This window comes from Alligator sinensis, unplaced genomic scaffold (genome assembly GCF_000455745.1).
Source record: "Alligator sinensis unplaced genomic scaffold, ASM45574v1 scaffold460_2, whole genome shotgun sequence".
Classification (NCBI taxonomy): Eukaryota; Metazoa; Chordata; order Crocodylia; family Alligatoridae; genus Alligator; species Alligator sinensis.
The window spans coordinates 49068-57292 of NW_005842668.1; positions in this window are offsets into that span (position 1 = coordinate 49068).

Genomic DNA, 8225 nt, shown 5'->3' on the forward strand with positions numbered 1-8225 from the left:
CGAGCGTGTGCGCTGAAGCAAAAAGCCCCGGCTCAAATTTGCACCACTTCTATTTGAGCTGCTGCAAGCGCACGTGCTTGCATGTGTGGACGTGCCCTATGTGTACCTATGAATGGACACAGCAGCTTATTGCTTACTTTTGCTTAAGGATTATATCAGAAAGGGACTCTTGCACCTTGTCACTAATGATACACAAATTTTGGCCTGCTGGCTTTAGTCTTTTTATAGTTTCATAGTTTCATAGTTTCTAGGGTCGGAAGGGACCTGGGCAGATCATCTAGTCCGACCCCCTGCCATGGCAGGAGGGAGTACTGGGGTCAAACTACCCCAGCCAGATGTTTGTCCAGCCTCCTTTTAAAGACCCCCAGGGTAGAAGCCAGTACCATTTCTTTTGGAAGTTGGTTCCAGGTCCTAGCCGCCCTGACAGTGAAATAGCACTTCCTAATGTCAAGCCAGAAACTACCCCCCGCTAGCTTGTGACCGTTATTCCTGGTCACTCCTGGCGGCGCCTGGGGGAACAGGGACTCCCCCAGTGCCTGTTGATCCCCCCTGACTAGTTTATACCAGGCCACAAGATCCCCCCTCAGCCTTCTCTTCTGGAGGCTGAACAGGTTCAGGTCCCGTAACCTTTCCTCATAGGACCTGCCCTGCTGTCCCTTGATCATGCGAGTGGCCCTCCTCTGGACCCTCTCAATGCTGTCCACATCCCTCTTAAAGTGCAGCTCCCAGAACTGGACGCAGTACTCCAGCTGCAGCCTGACCAGTGCCGCATAGAGGGGGAGGATCACCTCCTTGGTCCTGCTTGAAATGCATCTGTGGATGCACGACAAGGTACAGTTGGCCTCCCTAGCCGCCTCCCCACACTGCTGAGCCATGTTCATCTTGGAGTCAATAATGACTCCAAGATCCTTTTCCACCTCCGTGCTGACAAGAGGGGAGTTCCCCAGCCTGTAGGTATGGTGCCGGTTGTTCCTCCCCAGGTGCATCACCTTGCACTGGTCTGTGTTGAACCCCATCCTGTTCTCCTCCGCCCATCCTTGTAACCTGTCAAGGTCCGACTGTAGCCTGTTGCTCCCTTCTATTGTGCCCACATCCCCCCACATCTTGGTGTCATCAGCAAATTTGAACAGGGTGCTTTGCACCCCCTCATCCAAATCACTGATGAAGATGTTGAACAGGCCGGGCCCGAGGACCGAGCCCTGCGGGACCCCACTGCCCACGTCCTTCCAGGCCGAGAAGGACCCATCTACTATCACCCTCTGGGTGTGGCTCTCTAGCCAGTTGGCGACCCATTGGACTGTGTGGGTGTCTACGCCACAGTCCCCCAGTTTCCTAATGAGAACGGGGTGAGAGACAGTGTCGAAAGCCTTCCGGAAGTCCAGGAAGACTATATCCACTGCTACCTCTGCATCCAATGATTTAGTGACCTGATCATAGAAGGCCACCAGGTTGGTCTGACATGACCTGCCGCTGATGAACCCGTGCTGGTTGCCCCTGAGCATGCATTTCCCTGCTGGCCCCTCCTGGATGTGTGCCAGAATAATTTTCTTGAACAGCTTGCCCAGGATCGAGGTAAGACTGACTGGCCTATAGTTTCCTGGGTCCTCCTTCCTCCCCTTTTTGAAGATGGGAACCACATTGGCCCTCTTCCAGTCCTCCGGCACCTCTCCAGAGCACCATGAGTGCTCATAAAGCTGCGCCAGGGGACTCGCAATGACCCCGGCCAGTTCCTTTAGAACTCTAGGGTGGAGATCATCCGGACCAGCTGACTTAAAAACGTCCAGCCCCTCCAGCAGCTCTCTAACTAGTTCCTCACTTACCCTGGGCTCAGGTGTGCCTCCCTCGAGGCCTGATGGGGGCCTAGCAGGGAGGTGGCAGTTCTGGTCCTTACTGAGGAAGACAGAGGCATTAAAGAAATCATTAAATATGTTGGCTTTTAGTATGAGTTACAAGGAGGAATTTATTTGGGTGTGTGTCCTTTGAAGGTAGGAATAACCCTTTTATTTGGCTTGCTTTTTTGCATTGGATATATCCCTTCTGCCCACCTTTTCCTGGAAGTGGAGGGTAAAGGAAGAGGAGAATAGATCAAGATGTCAGGTACATGACAAAAGGTAAATTTATCTGAGAAAGGAAATGATTTTCATCTATTTAAAACAGGTGTTAAAAACACTTTAAAAAAGCATTGTTGAATTCAATAAACCAAGTCCCAGGTTCTCATTTCTTGCTTACACAATGACACACAAGCTGCACAAGTGGATCCCTTCCCCTGTGTGAACCCTTCTGACTTCAGTACAGTCTTTCCACATAGTGTAGCTGCAGAAATACTAAGACAAGCATTCAAAAGCCCTGAGTCCTACAGACGTTAGATTTTAAGAATTGAGATGTGTCAGGTCTTTTATTTCCCAAATACTCTTAAATCCAGCCTCTCATCAATCACAAGGTTAAGAAACTTTATTCTTTTTTTAAATGAACCGCAACATGCCCATGTAGTAGCATGACCATAAAATAGGAGGGTGTTTCAAAAATACCAAGTATAAAAACACTTGGGATGATAATGCTAATGTCATATAATCATGATGATAGTCACAAGAGTTGGCAATGCTGTAAAACTGCAGGATTGGATGATAAGGTGGGATTTTCAGAAGTGCTCAACAACAGCACAGTTCTGTGTTCACTGCTATCAGTGGGGGAAGAATTAAACCCAAACTCAGTGCTTCTGAAATTTTCACTGCCAACCATTGTGGAAGAGGACTGTAATTTGTTAACCTTTCATACCTGGGAATTGGAATGTTGTCTTAATCCTGAGATGAAATGCTTTAATATCAGATTGTGGGCATCTAAGAAACATGGCTAATTCCTAGACCATTAGATATAACTGAGATGTAACAAAGAAAATCCATGTATACTGACAAATGCTTGTGGCTGCTGGGAAATTTGATCGACTTGTGTCTTATACTTAAGGTGACATCACTGCTTTCTTAGGTGTCTTAATTATCTTTGTCTCTCTAAAATGCTGCTCAGCAATACATTTTATTTCCTTTCCCACAAACTGACAGCTCCTTGTTTTCATTATTATAAATCATTTAAAATACCTCAAAAGTACTGACTTGGGATTTTAAGTTCAATAAAAGGGCAACATTATCTAATCCTACAGCATTTTGAGATGCAACTGCTTCAAATACTATTCCTTATTGGAGTCTTTGTCCCAGATTTGGGCACTGGAAAATTGAACCCTCGAGTTATGTAGGCACAAGGCAAAACAAACGTGTTTTTGCTTTAACCTCAGCTCAAACCTCAGGGGAATAATTCAGTTTGTACTGATTTTGGTGTCTGTTATCAGACAAAGACAAAAGTTCTGATACTGTGGTAACCTACTGTCTGTTAGCAACAGAGATGAAATCACCCAGCTTACCTTACTTAGATTCTTTCCAGACAGAGAAACTGTGGACTGATAGTCATCCTAAACCGTGAGGATTACATCAAGGAAGCCAACAGACAGCTCTCTGACACCACCTACTACAAAGAACTACAAGAAGATCCGACTCCCCTTTTCACCAAAAAACTCAACAATACCATCAAATCATTTCCACCAAGATTACAAGAAAAACTACAGACCTTGATCCCCCCGCTACCTAACCCAGGGACTTTTTACATGCTCCCTAAAATCCACAAACAAGGGAACCTTGGCAGACCTATCATATCCAACCATGGGACCCTAACTGAGGAAATATCAGGTTTTGTTGAATCCATCCTAAAACCGCTTGTCACCCACAGAGCAAGTTTTGTCCAAGACACCACAGACTTGCTACGGAAACTTAAAAACATAGACCACCTTCCCAGCAACACACTCCTAGCCACCATGGACCTTACCAGCCTGAACCTTACACCAACATCCCACACCAGGATGGCATCCATGCCTGCCTTACATACCTACAGGAACAAGATTACAACCCAGAATACAGACCCAAAGATATCACTGAGCTTATACACTTCATCCTCACACACAACAATTTCACTTTTAATAATCAACACTTCCTCCAGATGATGGGAACAGCTATGGGCACTAAAATGGCCCCACAGTATGCCAACCTTTTTATGAGCCACCTGGAAGAAGACTTCCTCAAGAACTGCACCATCAAACCCTTGCTGTACTTACGATATATCGATGACATCTTCATCATTTGGAGTGAGAACCTGCAATCTCGGATTGAGTTCCACCAGAAATTCAACAGTCACCATCCCTCCATCCGACTTTCTTTAGAATACTCCAACACCAACATCCCCTTTTTAGACACAAGGATCAGTATCCAGAAGGGTAAAATACAGACCACAGTATACAAGAAACCCACAGACCAACATACATATCTGCACAGAACCAGCAATCACCCGAAACACACCAAAAAAGCAGTGATATACAGCCAAGCCCTCAGATACCACCGCATCTGTACTGAAGAGAACACCCGGGATTGCCACCTCACCAATCTTAAAAAGGCTTTCACCCAGCAAGGACACTCCTCCAGAGAGGTAGATCGCACGTTTGAAAGAGCCACCTGGATACCACGTGAAGAACTGCTGCAGTACAGAAGAAAAACACCCACAAATCGCACACCGCTGGTTATGACCTATCACCCATCCCTTGAACCTGTACGGAAAATCCTCAAAAAATTGCAACCCATATTAGAAAAAGACCCTATTCTTAAAAAGATCTTCCCAGAGCCACCCATCCTAGCCTTCAGACAAGCACCGAACCTCGCCAACCTCATCACCAGAAGCAAACTTCCTCAACCCCAGAACACACCAAAAGGATCCAGACCGTGCCATGACAAGAAATGCAAAACCTGCCCCCACATCTCCACCACCCCCACTATTACTACACCCCACAACAGAGCCATCAGCATCCCAGGATCTTACAGCTGCACCTCCAGGAATGTAGTATACCTCATCCAATGCACCAAATGCCCTGATGGAAGATATGTAGGAGAGACCAGACAACAACTGCGCACCAGAATGAACGCACACCGGAAATCCATCAAAGACAGAAACACCCAATTACCGGTGGGGGCACATTTCTCACAGGAGGGCCACTCTCTCTCCAATCTCTCAGTCCTGATCCTCAAGGGAAATTTACACAACACATTCCAGAGACGAGCCTATGAGCTCCATTTCATCAACCTGCTGGATACTAGAGATCAGGGACTAAACATAGACATTGGATTTTTGATACATTATAATCTGCCTGGCAACTGACTCCCCCACCCAGCCCAGCCCAGCCCAGCCCCTGGCTTCTTTACTTTTCATTCCATCCAGGAAGAGCACATACCAACTGCTGCAGCTTCCTGAGCCTGACGAAGGGTTTTTGAACCCGAAAGCTTGCTTAATAACTATTCTCCAACCATTTGGGTTGGTCTAATAAAAGATATCAAATTCACCCAAGGAACCTTGTCTGTTTTTCTAGTGTGCATTTAGGAACAAACAAGAGAGATATTTTCCCACCGATAAAAAATAGTTGAAGACCCATTAGTTTAACAGCGGGTCATTTCTTCACTCACACATCCATTCCCCCAAACCCTTAACATGCAAATGTTCTTAATTTAACATGTTTGCAAAAGAGACTTTTGAGTTCCCCTTCTACTGGCTGGTACTGAGGATAACACCAAACTACTGTTGCTGACTAATGGACTTACTTCCTTTAAAGTTTGTGTTTGGTGCTGCAGGTCTTATTGTGTTCTAAGTCATAACGCTTGCAGCTTAGACAGGATTACAGCTGAAGAGTTTGAGAGATTTAGTACTACTAAATTTTTTACTCCTGTGTAATTTTTGTGGCTTTTGTTTCCTTGCCTATTGACTGTGGGTGGATTTTTCAAAAAGCACATAAGGGAATGAAATGCCAAACTCTCTTGAAAGTCACAAGGTTCTTAATTCCCTTTTGTGCTTTCTGAAAACCTTGCCCTATGTACTATTCTGTTTGGACAATATTGATCCACCTTATATTTCTTATAGAGCTCAGGAAGGCATTGCATCTCCCTTTGTTTCCCTCCTTGCTAATAAGTCAATACCTTCAGTTCTTGAATGAAATAGGCACTGCTGTGTTATAGGGCTACATAAGCAGTAAGGAAGGAATGTGAGGTTTATTCCCTCTCAAGGGATGAAGTAAAACTGAGAAACAGCAAGGACAGGACTTCAAAAGGAAAAAAAAAACCTTGTAATTTTTTGGGGGTGCCCAAGTAAAGATGACTTAGCAGGGCCTGGCTCTTGGAAGACTGAAACAGGATCTTATCAGGGTCCCCTTGTCTGGTATATAGACTCATTTCCCACTTTTGAAAACCTAGGCCTGAATAATTAAGCCATACATTGAGGACAGACCAGTAGGATGGGATGGTTTCCTCCAGCTGATAAAGACAGACTGCATCTTCTACTAGCATCTGCTTTCTATGGGCTCCTTTTGGAAAAAGAATTGCATTAATTTTTGTTAGCTGCCTCCTTACTGGGAGATACTTGGGCATGGATATTTCAGCTGTAAAGTTACCTCTGTGGCACCTGAGCAAAGTCATGTTTAAGAACTAATATCACTGAACTAATGTGTTAAGTTGCTTGAAGGGAAGTTCAATTCAAAAGCTCAAAATTAGAGCCCTTCTAATACCTACCAGATTATACAACAAATCTTTTTTTTAAGACCTAGAACTGGTTGTGGTTGTTTCATAGTTAACTAAGCTGTAAGTAAGCTTAATCAAAAGAATTTACTGCTGTAGTGTAGCTTTGATAAGATACAAATACTCTGGAAGTGAGGGGAGTGTTTTTATTCTCATGTTTTATTATGTGTTATTGTATAAAGAACTGTAATGTTTAAATTGTTCTCTGTGTGATTTGGGTCTTTTTGAATCTTTTATATTTTGTTCTTTCAGGCTGAGCCTGATGCATCACTGTAGTTCACAGTAATTTCCTACCCTTTTCTCACATCCATTAGGTTAGAAAGCATTATTGTTATATTACAGCATGATTGCTGACGCAGATAGAGGGGGGTGGATAATCAAAAATCTGTATCTACAATTATTATCTTGAGTCCTTAGTAAGTATAAGTAGGTAAATAAATGACCTTACTTGTCTCAAAATGAGATTGAGGTGTCTCCCACTAACTCTATAGAAACTCTTGAATCCACAGTATGTTCAAGAGCTTCACTACTTATTTAGGTGCCCAATTGTAGGTGAAAAGACCTAACTGAAGCCACCTGCTTTTGGGTTTAAATGACTTGTACTGGTCTCCAGTGTAGCCAGGTTTCAGCCCTAACCCATTGCTTAACATAAAGGTAGTTTTGAAATACAGCTGCCCAGCCACCCATGTTTCATTAATTATGTTTATTGTTGTGTATATGGCCTGAATCAGAGAGTTAAAAGGCCCAGTAATCCTCATAGAACAAAGGGAAATCACAACTGTGGGATAAACAAAGTTAATTGATTAAACCCTATTTGCCAGTATAGCTCAAAACCTCCATAAATTCTCTCATCTGCTGAGAAGCTGATTCAATTCCCATTAAGCTAATTGAGAGATTCTCATTGATTGGCAGAGGTTTCATTAGGTGTGAGAAGATTGAACACACATTTCTAACATTCTTGTTTATTTTTCATGCCTCATGCCATCATGAGCGTGTCCAATGGAACAAAACTTTGAAAATATAAGAGCTCTTAAGTTCTCCATCTTAATTGCTGTGGGCAGTCTAGCTCTCCCTTTGAAGGCTCCAATATTAAAAAGCTCTTTGTGCTTTTTCACTTTTCAAGTGATCAGGAACCAGGTGGATTCAGAGTTTATTAGAGTTATGCAAGTTGGCAAGAGCTGTGCCTTCGCAGCTCTGACAAGACACTCCTGTTCAGGCATACACATCACAAACCTTCTGGGGCCTGAACAAAACATGCAGGTGTGCATGAAGCTTATTTTCCCATAATCAGCCATGAAGGACTTCAGGATCCCTACCTTTCCTGCTAGTTGAGTAGTAACATACGTTGTCCCGGGCTTAATTTCCTCTTTGGCAAAATGGAGGTAATATTGCCTTGCTTTTGATGATCAGTGCAACTTTGTAAAGCACATCAAATTGTTCCAGTAACAGGGCAAGATTCTGTGTTTTAGGACAATAACTTAGTCCTCGGGCTAGAATTAAATATGAAATGTGCCATAAGGGTGTGTCTACACTAGAGAAAGAGCTTTCACCCCAGGTTAAAGCTAGCATAGCAGA